Raw genomic sequence first — 16852 nt, 5'->3', positions numbered from 1 at the left:
TCACTCATAAATTGGTGCAGCCATCGGCCTCCAATGTTTGCTCATGTCTGAAAGACAAATCGGCGTAAACGGCACAAACGTACACTAATGATCCTAATAATTATGACCGCATGGCTACGTGCATTCGATAACCACTTATAGATGCGATAGCACGCAATAACTCAGTTATACATGCAGTAGGTGTTTATCGCTATATATACACTCTCACAGTGCGGAGTGCCTGCATATGGAGAATGTATTCGGAAAATTGCAGGTCGTTAGTTGAATCAACGGCGTTGATGCCTTAAAACTTTAAGTAGATACTAGGCGGGGTATTTTTTTTAACTACGACCTCTTCCGCCGCCTTAAAAATTAATTAACATTTATTATGATTTTTTTTCAAAATATAACCTCCATCCCCCCCACAAACCATGTTTCTGTGTTCGAGCCTGATAGGTCGTCTAATATTATTGGTCCACCAATAAAGAATTCAGTGAAGTCAATGTAATGTATTTATTTTATTGTTTGTGGATCTCGACGTTGATACGGTATGGTTTCAAACTGCACGCCAAACAAAATAATGTAGGTACGTAGCTGTTATTAGACATACATATTATTATAATCATGATATAGCCTGTATTCATTTTTTCAGTTGGCTGCATATGAAATTGAAATGTTATTGCTGGCAGCCACGATTCAATACAAAATTCACTTTTTATTGAGTTTGTAAAGTCAACCACGCCATATTAGTTTAAACATGTCTTCAACAAGATGTTATTAGTTAACAAAAACGCGATTTCGCAATGCTATTGATTATGTATTATAATTAGAGTCAAAACATCAAAAAATAATAAAAATAGTTCTGATAGAAAGTGACTTCACGAGTAAACACTATAAAGCAGGGCGGCTCTCGTGGTGCAGTGTGTAAGGCGCTGGCCTTCCACCCGAGAGTTCTGGGTTCGATCCCGGTCATGACAAAAACATTTATGTGTTTTTCTCAAAGCCTGTGTGTTTATGATTGTTAAAAATTACTAACAACCACCTTGTACGAAAAAGCAAGGACATGGTTATTAATAATTCTAAAAAAAAATAACGCTATAAAGCTATATTTATATTATTTAAGTAAGTTTAGATCAGGTATATCCAACTTTAATTAAGTGGGTTGTGATCGAATTAATATCCAGTAGGTATCAAAAAGGACTGTTATCCAATGGCGAGTTCATTACCCCCACATTCTGAAGCGGGTCCTCAGGCCAGGATATTTGGCGGGCCTCCCTACCTATTGCTAGAATCAAAGGTAGCGTGATGGTTTACAGTAGCGTTTTCCAAATGGTGTCCAGGTAAAATTAAGGGTATTCAGTACATTTTTAACGTTTTTTTTGTATTTTTAATAAAAATTAACTTGAAGTTGTCGAGTATCGACACACAACAATCAAAAATGACACTGCACAACCACATGTTTTAAAATGTTAAAATGTCTCAAATGAAATAGCGCTGCAGGCGACTTTTTTACCTTTAGAGCTAATTTGTGAAGTGTGTTTATCTCACTTCACTGGTCGATCCGCCAAGCCGGGAAATGAGCCCTGTTAGCCCCACCCCCTTGTGGGGGGCCATGGGCGAGTTTCTTTGAGACAGATGATGCAATCGATTCGTTAGAAGATTTAAAAATGGGCCTTGAAACAGCTAACCCAATCACACAATTATTATTACATCATAAATTGAGTATAAAATAGTACCTACTCAAAGCATAACAAATTCAACAGGCATAATAAAGGCCTATAGCACATCCTCACAAACAAATACGTTGGTACTTGTTACATATAAAAATAAACCACTAATATTATGATTGTGTCATCGCTGTTATATTACGGCTATACTTCAGCTGGGGCACGGTTTAAAACGATCGTGACTACGCGACGCGAAGATTGTGCAAATGACGCATGAAGAACAAAACATAATTTGTCATAAAGAGTCAACATGCGTCCATTTAATGTTATGTTTATTGTTCTATTACCTACTAATAATAATAATATATTCATTGACATGTTTTCTTTTTCAAGTAAATGGGTAGGTAACGTTTTTATTCATCTTTACACGATTTAAGAATTAATTCCCCCGTCACCAACACAAAACAAATTGACGTGTTCACTGCTCGACTTTCGCTCTCTGATTGCCAGCCAGTCCGAAATTTCGTCGCACCTATAGTTGAAAATTATTTGCCGTTTCACTGAAGTATCGTCTTAAGGCTATACTTCAGTTGAGGCATGGTCTAAAAAGATCGTGACGATGCGCGGATTGTGCATATGACGCGAGCCGAACGAAATATAATTTGTCATAAAAATTCAGCACGCTTCCATTTAATGTTATGTTATTGTTATATTAGTTATAATAATAGTATATTCATTGAAATGTTTTCTTTTTCAACTAAACAGGTAACGTTTTTTGGTCATCTTTACACGATTTAAGAACATATTCCTCCGACGCCATCACAAAACAAATTGACGTGCTTACACTTCGACCATCCGTCTCCGATTGGCGACGAGTGAAAAATTTCGTCCCACCTACTGTTGAAAGATATTTGCCGTTTCACTTATGTATGCTCTTAATATTTTAGATAGAGGAAAGTTATTTAATTAAAAAAAACGGTATTTTTAAGGAAATTGTGAGTTTACAAAATGTAATGCGATTCTGCCTCCTTTAAAAATAATATAGGTACTTAAACAATTTTTTTATGCATTTTGTTAACCTGTTAAATTATCAATATTTTTGATCACTGGTGTTGTAAAACAATTAAAAAAAAACAAATTTCCCAACCATGAAAGAATTTTGCGAGTATGTACAAACAGTGACGTCCTGTAGGGATAGGCATATTGAGCGTCGCTTGGGGGCGGCAGTTACTCGAAGTGCGGCAAATGAAGAAAATCATTAATTTGGTATAGGCATATAGAAATAGCTACCTTATTTTAGTAATAACGAAATTATCTTAAATTAAAAATTCAGTTCACTAGTTGGAAACAGAATGTATTAATTAACATAAAAGGTTTAACAAGTCTGTATTTTTTTTTGTCGCGGTGTCTAGTTTACTTTCGTTGCCTTTCGACGTCTTTGGTGATCAGAAACGGCACGTGCAGATTTGCAGTTTAGTGCAGGTTTTGTGAAGAAAAAAAGCGACATGGATTGTCCTTAATTCATGAAGATAGATCAAATTAATGTATCGCAAAAATTACATGTAAGAAACCACTGTAATACCAACGTCAAAAAATTCCCACTTTTGGGGAAAAAATAATTATAAATTAAATTTTGTATATGTACATACAACACATTTTTTAGATATTGGAGTTATGAAAGGGTGATAAAAAATACTGATTAAAAAATGAGGCGGCATTTTGTCTAGGGACGTCGCTGGGTGCAAATTTTAATACATTAATTTTAAGATATAATTTTTGTTTCTGGAGAATTTAGAAAATGGACACCACTGCGTGTGGTGCATCCAAGAATCGAGATAGATGGATGGATGGTTACAAAAATAGCAGTACAATAAAAGGCGACCGGATCGAATTCTTGTTTAATGTACTGAGGAAAGGGTCGACGTGGTATTTTGTACCAAGTTGACGTGACGCACACCGTGACTGTCTTCCTTCAATCAACTTTAATAGGTCCCGAATTGTCGCGGTCCTTCCCCTCTTCACTACAACTGTAGGTACTTAGGTTACTGTCTTTAAGTTAATATTGCGTACCCATATCTATAGATAGGACCAGTGATGCCAACCGTACTATATTTATAGTATTTGTACTATAATTTTGGCCCGCGTACTATGTATGATGTAAAACTGGTATAGTACGCCCAAAATACTATAATTTTGAAAATTCGGAAAAATAGATAAATAATGGCGCTAAAGCTGTTCGGTAGAAATAAAATACCTAATTTTTTAACCTTTGTCTAAAAAACGAGACGTTAATCACCTTCTAATTGAATTTTTGTCTAAAAAAAAGGAGACGTTAATCACCTTACATTTCATTTTTTATCTAAAAAAACGAAATGTTATTACTTTACATTTGAATTTTTGTCTAAAAAAGGTGACGTTAATCACTTTACGCGAAATTTTTGGAAAATGGAGAAAAGTATTCGTCATTCAACGCGTACTATATTTTTTGCCAAAATACTATAATTTTGGAGGCTCGGTACTATAATTCCACTTTGAAAATATGGCAACACTGGATAGGACATTCATTCACCTCTCTGCAACGACCAGTGTTACCAACTGTCATTTACAAAATATGCTCGATGGCTAAATAATATGTTAGATTTTCTCTAAATTAAAAAAATTGCAAACTACATAATTTATCGAATTCTTTTCGGAATCAATATCTTTAATAACTGTTATTATAGTAGGTACGGTTGACTACAACACTGACGCAGATACGATGTTTGGTTGTGCAGGTGGAATTTATTTTATTAGTAAACTGCATACCTACATTAAATAAAAAAGGAGCTATATGCCAAATATACAGTTATTTAACAAAAACGTCGTGAACTTATAAAATTCAAAAATTGATAATTTTTTAGTGAATTTGGATACCTCCCCTATCATGAATGCATTATAAAATATAAAAAAATGGTTAATGTTATATTATAACAAATAACTTTAAGTATTAATGGCGATTTGACAAAAACCACGATGTCATTTTTTGTAATGTTTCGTAAAACATGGACTAAGTGCCATCTGAATTCCTTCATGGAAGGGACTATGAGCCTATTATTTTTAACACTAGTCTCAACCATCTTCAACCTGACAACTGACATTTGGCATATAATATTATATTATTTGCATATATATTTTTTTTTAATATTTGGCACATAGTTCCTATTTTATTTCGTGTACTTATTCAATAACAAGCAATTGTATTATTATAGTTATATAGTATTTTTTTAGAATCTTTTGACAAGGTCACTGCTATCACATGTAGGTAATCTATTTTGATATAAATACTGATACCAAGTGACGATACAGAAAAAACGTCAGCTGATATCATTTCATCGTATTGTATCACTGAATGATACAGAACGATGCTACGATACACGAGAGGTACCTACATCAAGTGAATACCGAGCATTCTAATGAATATTTTTATATAAATGAATCAGTGACATGTAAATTGCACGTATTCCATTTAACCATATAACAATTCACCGTGAGTTGTTTTACTGGAAATATATGCATAGCGTTCTTTGTGGAGCATTGCAGACAGTAATATTCCAATTCCATTAGATTTTATAAGAACACTAATTTGATATTGACTGGTATCGAACATCTGATAATAAATCTGTCATTACTATCAGATATTTGATAGGCACAACTTGGTACTTACGTGCACCTACAAGAATTTTATATTAATTATATGATATGATTGTATTTCTAATTTATTTTCCTTGTATTTCGGTGGTTTTTATTATAAATAATTGATCTCAATATTATATGGCCATTTATTTCCACATCTCACGGTGAACTGTGTTACGGCCAAATGGATACGTACAGATTTCCGGACACGAAGTTGAATCATGTGAATTCTGGGCTAGATTTACTCTTGAAGGGACATTCGAAAACGTTTTAATAAAACATAGGTATCTAATATTAAACAATAGGTTGGATCTCTTTTTGCTCTTTTCTTTGGAAATTCACACATTATTTCGTCACTGTTCTGGTAGAAGACACTAATTCGAAAAAATGACATATTGAGTTACTTATACCAAAATGTTCCTTATTTCAAACTTTACCTTCTGGAAACCTTCTTAATAAATAAATAGTCTTTATTTTAAAGTCATCCTTTTTACGATTAATTAATAAACTCACATGATAGACCATTTCAAATATTTTAACAACTTCAAAGTCAAATTACTCAAAACTAATATTCTCCAGTTAGTGTGTTCTGCCAGAACAATTAAAATTTAATAAACCCAATATTTCAGACGTTAGAGAAAGTGAACATAATCAATGTTGACCGATGGTGTACTTACTGTACCTACATGATTTTTAATTCGTGCCAATCTGCAAAAAACCTTTTTCTCATCAATTAATTTATCTTTTGGACCTTGCCAATTTGGGCGGCCTTGGTTATGGCCGTGTCCAGAAACTTGTACGTATTAGTAGTTGACCGTGAAATGTTGTATCGGAAATATATGGCCGTATATTAAAGACCGTCCAACCTCGTTGGGTCGTATAGTACTGACATACAATTCATGTCTAATAGAATAAGGCTCTTAGCGGCAAATAAATTTTGAAAATAGCTGATATACTGGATTTTTTGTTAGGTTAGGTTTTTAATACGTATTGTTTTTCAATTTGTGCGTGAGTCAGGGTATGTACCTAATAGGTTGAGCAAGTGGCTGACATCCATTTCTCGTAAAAACAAAATCTGTTAATACAAACCTCTACTGTGTGGAGGTCCATATGATCCTATTAGGATCGGACATGATCGGAAAAAAGAGGTTTTCATTCTTGAATTCATGAGTTTTGCCGAAATCAGCCATGAAAATTGAATTAATGTTCATATTGAATCTAATAAATTGGAGACTGTATACTATACAGTCATCTCTTTCCGATAAGAAAGCTCACGGCAAAGTGTGCCACGGTGAAATGTTTTACGTACAATTTACATGTATGTAACCGGTTATGGCATCTTTAGCCCTATTGTAAATCGTGTCCGGAAACTTGTAGGTACGTATGCAGTTCGCCGTATCACACTTCACCGTGAAATATTGTATCAGAAATATATGGTCGTATATTAAAGATCGTCCAACCTCTTTGAGTCGTATGGTATTGACATAAAATTCATGTCTAAATAAAACACGGTTCTTGTCGGTTTACGCTTTACAGGAAGTTAACAAAAACAAATTTTGAAAATAACCGATATTACTGGATTATTTTTTAGGTTAGTGTGACACCCCCGTATGGTCCCCATTTGGGGATGTCTTTGTGTATCTGAAGAGGCCCGAATCGGTATCGAAGCCAACAAATAATAAAGCGCTGATTACGAAATTAAATAATAATAACAGAGCCGAGCCGGCAATGCCTTAGAGTAGATTATAATATGTTGAATGGCAACAATGCCATAATATAACCGTTGACGATTTGCAACGTCGCTTTTTTTCGCCAACGGCTCTCGTTGAAAAAAATCACAAGATGGCGCTGAGATCGCGACAAACAGAAAAATCGCGAGCACGCCGATTTCGTACGGATAAAATAAATTATTCAAAATGTAGCCATATAGTATAATATTAACGTAAATAAACTCGTCGTCTTCCATCATAATTCCGGTGGCTTAATTATCCACCTTCCATCCCGAATCCAGACGAAAATAACCAGATAACAAAACACAAAGTGACAGTTGAGAAATTCTCTTACCAAAATGGAGGGGAGTGATAAGTGGCCCCAATCAACGTGGGACTACGCTTCTTGATTTTGATCGTCTGGAATCAAGAAGCAGGTGAAATTTCTTTCACCCGGACACACCCTGAGATACAAACACCGGAATAGGAAACGGCGAGGAAGAAACATCCAGAGGCTTGCCTCTGGTGGCGCTCAACAAAAGTATAATAATAAGCAGTATAAAGAGGATGCTGCCAAAGCCAAGCCAGTGAAGAAAAGAGCAGAAACACCCGGATTGCGAAGTCATGGCTCCCGATGTACTCCCGACCAACTGCATCCGCCAGCGAACTTGGCCCACGGACGAGTGTATCGGGCAAGACCCTGGCTCCAACGAGGGAAAACGGCATCAAATGCCCTGCATCATCAGCCGCTTGAGCCCTCTTCGTCAACAGCAGCGTGTCTGTGAGCCTTGCAATCAGCCCTGGCCCAGATGCACCATGATGAAGAGAGCTACAAAGCGGCCTTCTTCAGCTGAGCAAAGCAGCCTCCATCAGCGGAAAGCAGCCAAGCAGCATCCTCCGCCATTAGCATCATAGATTAGTTAGTTTTAAGTGTTTTGTGTTTGGAAACGATGTATAATAAGTTATTTCAGTGCTCGAAGTGAAAAAATTTACAACCCGGAGCGGTTGTATGAGGCAGAATGGCGTTCCGGTTCATTTCGGGCCCTGATATGTTTTTAAAATTATTTTTATAAACTTTAAAGCCATTTAAGTATTAAATTAAGTTTTCTGCATATTATATTAGTATAATATCAGTGTAGTGCGTGTAATTCGATAGCCGCGGCAGGGCAAGCGAGCAAAAAAGGGGGTCGAGTAATGCGCCGGTATGCATTTTCGTGAGGGATCGACTGATTTTCGGACGGTCGCTGTTGGGAAGGCTGGGTGCGACGTCCTCTCTCAGCATCCGCCCGTACGGTAGACATGGGGAGCCGCGAACCACTACGCCCACAAAGCGGCGTAGTGCTGCATCCGAAACTCTCCGGTTGCCGACGGTCCGAGGGTGTTGAGAGGGCTGGGCGCGACGCCCTCCTCTCTCAGCAGCTTTACGGTAGGCCTGGGAACCGCGAACCACTATGCTACAGTGCTGCATCCGAGTCTCTCCAGCCGTCGACGTACCGGGAGGGCTTCGATCCTTCAACGTCTAGAGACGCAACCACCCCTTATCAAGCCGCCGCACTGTCCAGTTACACACGCTATCGTAATCAGCCCTTAGTTGGCCCGATCCCCATTTGGGCCTTTCCGGAGAGGTACGCTTGTGACACCCCCATATGGTCCCCATTTGGGGATGTCTTTGTGTATCTGAAGAGGCCCGAATCGGTATCGAAGCCAACAAATAATAAAGCGCTGATTACGAAATTAAATAATAATAACAGAGCCGAGCCGGCAATGCCTTAGAGTAGATTATAATATGTTGAATGGCAACAATGCCATAATATAACCGTTGACGATTTGCAACGTCGCTTTTTTTCGCCAACGGCTCTCGTTGAAAAAAATCACAAGATGGCGCTGAGATCGCGACAAACAGAAAAATCGCGAGCACGCCGATTTCGTACGGATAAAATAAATTATTCAAAATGTAGCCATATAGTATAATATTAACGTAAATAAACTCGTCGTCTTCCATCATAATTCCGGTGGCTTAATTATCCACCTTCCATCCCGAATCCAGACGAAAATAACCAGATAACAAAACACAAAGTGACAGTTGAGAAATTCTCTTACCAAAATGGAGGGGAGTGATATTAGGTTAGGTTTTCATTTTTGAATTCATGAATTTTGCTGAAATCAGCTATGAAAATTGAATTAATGTTCATATTTAATCTAATAAAATTGGAGACCGTATAGTATACAGTCTTCTCTTTCCGATAAGACAGTTCACGGCGAACTGTGCCACGGTGAAATGTTTTACGTACAATTTACATTTAACCGGTTATGGCATCTTTAGCCCTATTGTAAATGCAGGCCTGAACGAGGTTACCAAATCGACGCATCTATTTTCTCGAAACGATAATATGAACATAACGCATTTAAACACAATGCTTTCATTCTTGTTTGTGTAACTCATGAGCTGAATCGGATCGAATTGCATATATGAAAACGTCGTTATATTATTTATTTTAGTGATGCATTCAAAAGTAACTGGAAAATATATATTCTGGCGTCCAAACAATGCATCGCCCCGCCATCGTTTACGCGCCGATGCATTTTGTATTTGAATATGGAACGAAATGTAAGGCAGTGGAGGCCTCTCTCCAAAACGATATTGAATGAATACTAAGTACGTCAGTGGCGTTACCGAAATTCCGACACAAACGGTTCCCTCCAGCGCGAACCTTTTCATGAAAATTTACTTTAAAATGACGCATTACAACTTTCCTATAAGATATAATTTCCTCTTCAAAGCAAATTTCATCAAAATTTAAACCAAACCAATAATATAATACATATTATATTGAACATACATAACTCGATAACACCTCAGATAATACCTACAAGAAAAAATGTCATTTAAAAAAAATACAACACCCGACGGGATTTTAACCTACTGGAATCGCGCCAATGTATTTTAACCAATTAAGCTACGGGTATCCTACTTAATTACGATAATTTTAACTGGTAGTTCATACATGAAAACATGGTTATCAAATCGCGTTATAATGTTTGGCTTTGTATGTTTAATTAAGAAAGGTATTTTTTCTGGTATGTATTAGGTATCTGAGGTGTTTTCAAGTTATGTATGTTCAATACTTAGATACTTATATAGAATATTACATTCTCAAATCTTATGAATTATTCGTTGAATAAAAGAAATGGTTTATAAAAATATGATTTATTATTAATTTTAAGGTGTTGACCATTTTTTTTGGTTATTTTATGCTTGCTAATTTAGGAATACATACAAATATATTGGCCGGAGTTACTCATTCGATAGGCCCGTTTCGGGCGAGACACCGGTGTCGCGCTCGATATAATATAGGAGGCCTTTGTATTATGTTTATGAACGCCCCAGAGCTAATGAGTTAACGCGTGTCCGGTACACTTTTCCGCTACATTCTCAAGCCGCCGATACACTTGTTTTTATTACCGCAGCCAATTTTATGTTCTAATTTATAACGCGAAATTATGCGTTGACTCATTAGCTCTAGGGCGTTCATAAACATAATACAAAGGCCCCTTTATTCGAATACAAAGGCCTTCTATATTACATCGAGCGCGACACCGGTGTCCCCTCTGAAACGAGCCATAGACAGTAAATTCTTATTATTTAAATATCTAAATGAGATTCTCCAAACCGTATTTTATTAAACGTTGTTTGTGGGAAACAAACGTCAGTTCGTAATAATTATTGTTTTTTTGTTTAGTATAGTGATTATTAATTTAATGTCTTCGTACTTCTCATTGCGGTAAATATGACCGAAGTGTTAAGCTTATTAAGTAAGCTTTTCTGCGCTTAATCAAAACCTCTTGGTAATGTGATTAGCCTAGAATATATTCATGGTACGCCGATACAGCCACATCTCGAAAGCCTCCAGTCTTCTTATTGTCTGTTGCTCTGCTCCTTTAACATATACTTATACTTTAGCTTCGTAGATGGAATAAGTTTGAATATTTAGTTAGGTATCTACATTTTTTTGTGTAGTTAAAAAGTTCACGCACTGCACTGGGAGACGTCTGTTACTTATTGTTGTTATTAAATTGGCATTCGATTGTTATGAAGTGAGGCGTGCAGGATGTTTGCCCCCGTTCTGGTCATGCCACGCCATTCATACTAACACTTATTGCCAAGCCTTGCCTTTCAAGTCAAACTGAAGATACTTTCAATGATATATTTCGTAAAGCTTTTCCATTTTAGGAACAAAATAACTGAAAATAGGACAACACCGAAAGTACAAGGGTTGAATTAATACATATAACTCATATAAGTATGTATTATAATTTGCTTAGGAAAATTCTAAAACGTTCAAATACTGAAAGTTACTATGTACCTATAGAGTGCGTAAATTATTATGGACTTCTACAGCGTATAGAGGTTAGCTTCATAAATACAGGTTTATGCAGAATATTGTTAAATTAATCTTTTTAACAATACAAAACGACATGAGGATCCATGACAGTATTATAGTAGTACCTACCAGTGGAGCAGTCTCAGTAAACACTAAGTCTATGTGAAAATTACATACGTCATAATATAATATAATATTGTATTGTGATTTGTGACCTAACCGGGAATCGAACACGAATTCCCCTGATGGGAGGACAGTGCCTTACTCATTCATTACAATACGAGTTTTACCAAAGCCACAGTTGTCGTGAACCACTACCTCCGAAACATACTTTTTCGCTTCATTCCCAAAATAAAAAATAGCACCGACACAACCATGCAGATATTATTAAAATACATACGATATAGTAATCTGTTTTTTTTTTTAAATACAGGTATTATGTAAGTACTTATCTAAAATCAATAAAACAGAAAATCAATGATATACTTACAATTTAATATAAACTGTTATATAACAGAAGGACATGTATAATCATAATGAGCTTGATATTGAATATTATTTAATTTTCTTTTTCTTTCGACCATGTCCGATCCTAATAGGATCATATGGGCCTCCACAGAGATGAGGTTTGTATTAACAGATTTTTTTACGAGAAATGGATGTCAGCCACTTGCTCAACCTATTAGGTCCATACTCTGACTCATACACAAATTGAAAAACAATATGTGTACTTTGCCAGACCCAGGATTCGAACCCGGGACCCTCGACACTATAGACCGGCGGGCCATCGTTTAATAGCTATCTCAAAAACAGTGAAAATCAGGTTATCTAGTTGTAGTATTGGGGTGACCATATTAAATATAATTTTATGATTATTATTTACAATAAAAATAATATAGTTTAACAAGTTCTCTTGGATGTGCCAGTCATATCTTTGAATAACTGTAGGTTTTCATTTTTATAGAAAATGAACATGCACATCGAACCGAGCTTTACCCCGGGAACAAAAAAATAAGGGCAGTGCGTTAGATACCTTTTGGTTGCTTCTTAAACTTTCGAGTGCGGGGAAGTGTGAGATAAACCTTATTATTTGTAATCTCCACAATATGTAAAATAATTAAATTGAATTAAAGAATATTTCTATCTCAATATTGACGTCTCTATCATAATATGCAGTGACGTCCCGTAGAGTAGGTAGGCAGGCCATGCGTTGCTTATGGGCGGGAAATTAAGGAATAAATACTTACTACTTACCTATCACTACAACTTTTGAAAGCAGTGTCGATTTTCCAGCGGACGATGCGGACGCTTCGTTAGAAAGTACCAAAATCTTAGTTTAAAGAAATTCTAAGGGGGTCTCCAAACTTGTCAGTGACTCAGAGATTCACGTACATAAACAATATCTCGGTTGGAGAGTAGGTTTTGTAGAAATGCTCTAATTCTCGGTAGATGATACGATATTAATTCGCATCGTGAGTCTAAAACCAACGCATCTGCAAATTTTTCAATATCGAGATCAAATGCAAAACAACTGCAAAAGTCGTTAACCTGATAATGTAAAAGTCAAGTAACTGAAAGAACATGCAATATAATGTAGATATAAACCAAATATTATGGTTTTTTTTAGAAACTCCATTTCTCCTAACAAAACGAAGACTTCAAACCCTAATATATCCAAAATATGTATTTTGCAGTTGCCTTGGTTTTACACTCACGGTGCGTTATGTACCTACCACCATCACTTTTTTCAAGATTTTTGTTGCAATTGTCAGCTCAAGATAGTCCAATAGGTAGGTAAGCACCAAACAATCTTACATACTATTTGACAATAAAATATGGGGAGTCTAGGGACGTAAACGCAAAGTGCATTCAAATTGGTAATGTGCTTTCAGAGGACTGTATTTTTTGCGTTTTATTTTCCAAAACTGCCATCAATGACTTGGTTGATAACGACTAGTGTACACGTTTATGTTTTATTAATCTGTTGGTATGTGGTCACACCACTCAGAATCTTCACTGCAACGAGGTTAAAATATAGAAAAAAATTGCGAATACACAGTGACAGCCCAAAAACAAATTATTATGTTGCTAATTTAATTATTTTTATTCAGACAGCTTACTAATATAATTAATCAGGTATTGTACTACAATTTGTACATGTAATGTACACTCATCGCAGACTGTGATTTTAATAGAAAGTAGGTATCCAATTCATTTGTGTTAATGAGATGAAAACAATCTTCTAAATTTGAAAATAAACTCGTTCTGTAACTAACTTGTGTTAAGAACGGTTTATTCAATTTTTATGGCGTTAAAAGAAATCTCCCTCAGTCGAAAGGCGCGGCGAGTTCAAGAGAAATTAAATATCTCATGATATTGTGTCTTGCATCTGCAGAGTGCCGAGTGCATCTTGTTGTGGAAGTGTTATAATTATTTTAAGGTCATCCGGCGGATGAGGTCTGGAGGCTGGAATGGAACGGTTCTTGACCTTCCGTTAACAGATTATGTTTTTATTTTCTTCGTTCCATTTACTGCGGACGCTCAAGGCTTTTATTAATTAAGTTTAAGACGATATGGCAAATACGCCATTATTTATTAAGTTATGAGTAGGTATTGCACTCTGTCTGTAGTTTTGTTATAAAACATTCAGTACAATATTGATTGTGGATATTTTAGATAATAAGTAGGTAGTATTTAATAAATTAGTTATCACTCAAAGACCGATTTCATCGTTAATCGAGATCGAGATCATTAATTGGTAACGAAAAAGTTTACTAAAATAAAAATAAAAATAAAATAACTAATATTATTAAGTTTCATTATTTCCTGTAGTACCATGTCGTGTTACCAAGAGACGACAGTGAACAAATTCATAGATAATGTATTAAAAAGATAAGTTAAAAACAAGGAACTGAGAAATAATGGAAACTGAAATACCTAACGGGTAAGGAGAAGAAGGCAACCGAAGAATACATCATACGTCGAATACTGACAACTGCTCTCGGTATATGCATTGATGCTCATTTAATATTGGAGTATTACGCACAATATTGCACGTCTATAATGCGTGGTTCATGTTCGTAGTATACTCACACATTCAAAATCCTGCGTCAAAATTTACTGTATTGGTATATATTATAGCCTATCGGAATTATATTTATTATCCGTTTCGTGATTAAAACCTACAAGGTTCTCCATCATGTTTTTCTATCCCGTTCAAAAAGTCTTTTCGTATACCCAGAGATAGCTAAAGCTGTAACAATAATATTCTGTTCAAATTTGGGGCGGTCCGGTACTCAAAACAGCGTTCTTCATTTTGCGTTGGGCCGTGGGTTCTACTGTACTTATATATATTTTTACAACGTTTTTATTAGGTCGTATTCTTATTTGTCCGATGATTGTTTATCCAGTAAAAATCTTGCCATCGATTTTAACTAACTTCCCGACTAGCTAGACATTTGAAACTTTTAGAATATATCAGAACACGATGCCAATGCATTTTTTTATACTTTTAGCCATCTTTAAGTAGAATTGAATTCATTTTCAGTTAATTCTGTTTTGTATGAAAAGTTATTTCGGAATAAATCCGTAATCCAATCCACTATTATTGGTTGCTAGGGGTTTGGGGTCCTAGCAACTAAATTATTAATATATACGTGCGTTACTATGGAAATCAATATGAAATGTCAAAATGACATTTCAGTATTATTTCTATCAAATACATTTTTTTTTTGATCGTTTAAACTAGCCAAGTCAAGTTTATATGATTCAAAAGAAAATTTAAAAACGTTGTAAGTATATAAAAATTTCTTTTTATCTTGTAATTATTAAATTTGAATGTCGAAAAATAAATGAATCGAATGTCTAGATACCTATTTCTGTATGTGCGTTTCATTTGTTTCGAGTCAATCGAGGTTTAAGATTGAATTATTCAAATATTATGTAGGTACCAGTGGCGAAGGGTGGAGGTAGGCTTCTAAGATCCGCCATAAATAGTGCACACTAAATTTTGACAGTCTTACGTGTTTGTTTTCATTGAAATAAGACTACAATTTACAGATGGTGTTGGTTAGTTTTTAAAATTCAATTAAACCCTGCGAATAGATAATAGTCAAAAAATACTTGTCTATCTATAAATTATCTAAAATTTTGCAATTAAATCATACACAACACAACTTGGGATATTTTCTAGATAGAATAATATTTTTTTATCTATTATAGTTTGGTTTAGGTGAATTAAAAAAATGAACCAACAATATGTGTAATATGTATTCTTAATCCAACGAAAACAAATAAGTATGAATGAAGAAGTGTGCACAATTTTATCGTATCTCTCAAAGTATACCAAAACTATTACGGTTTGGTTTATGCAGGGTTTAATTGATTTTTAAAAACTAACCGATACCAGCTGTAAACTGTAGTCTTAGTTCAGTAAAAACAAATACGTATGACTAACAAAGTTTAATGTGCACTATTTATGGCGGATCTTAACAGCCTACTTCCACCCTTCGCTACCGGTAGGTACAATGTTAGAATGTAGACTTGAATAGTATCCCTGACAACAAAGATTTAGTCGAAGAGAGTGCATAATTACATACATTTATGACAACTGATGGCTATTCAAAAACGTCATTTTTAAAATCATATTATTTAATTGAGACACTGTAAAAGTTACATACATTTTTTTTTAAAATTATTTTTAATGAGGATTGATAAAATAATAAATCTGTCGAAGTATCTAATAATTCTTGGCATCTTTTGTTATTGATTCGAGAGAAACTCTATAATTAGAAAAAATATATTTAAATATTCTAGACAACTTCAACTAAAGATACGATCTTATAACAATATTATTTACGACGTATTTATTACATTCGCACCTGGTGCTACCTGGCAATTTAATAAATCTTAATACTTTGCCAATTTAAGTTCAATAATTGTTTTTTTTTATTATTATTATTGATCATGAAATAACTTTCGCGGCTCTCTATTTTATAAAAATATAATATTATAAAGAACGTATGTAGGAATAATTTCGGAAACAATTTATTGTTCAGTATTGGACTCCGGGAAAAAGCATGTATTTATTTTACTGTCTTGTAGTGACATTATACCTACTCTTAATATTATGTTTTTAATTGCAATAATTCGTATTCAATTAATAATACACTTAATCCTTCGTAGCATTAATTATTGTTGTTGAACTCACATAATTTGATTTTTTATTTAAATATTCGTTCTGAAAATTTAGTAATATCCTAACTATATAGGTACGTCGGGATTCTAGATCACAAACAAATTGATGCCAAGGTGTCAGGGTCTGATTTACGCTTGATTGGCTATGGATTAATACATACTGTACTAGTCTATCAATACTCCTTTTATTACATATATATACTCCTATTAATACTATTTTATAAATCGGTATTTTTAACATGTCATT

Source organism: Rhyacophila brunnea, unplaced genomic scaffold (assembly GCF_057557595.1).
Source record: "Rhyacophila brunnea isolate RB1 unplaced genomic scaffold, BYU_Rbru_1.0 scaffold_14, whole genome shotgun sequence".
NCBI lineage: Eukaryota > Metazoa > Arthropoda > Insecta > Trichoptera > Rhyacophilidae > Rhyacophila > Rhyacophila brunnea.
The sequence above is the reverse complement of the archived record's forward strand: the minus strand, read 5'-3'. Positions refer to the sequence as shown.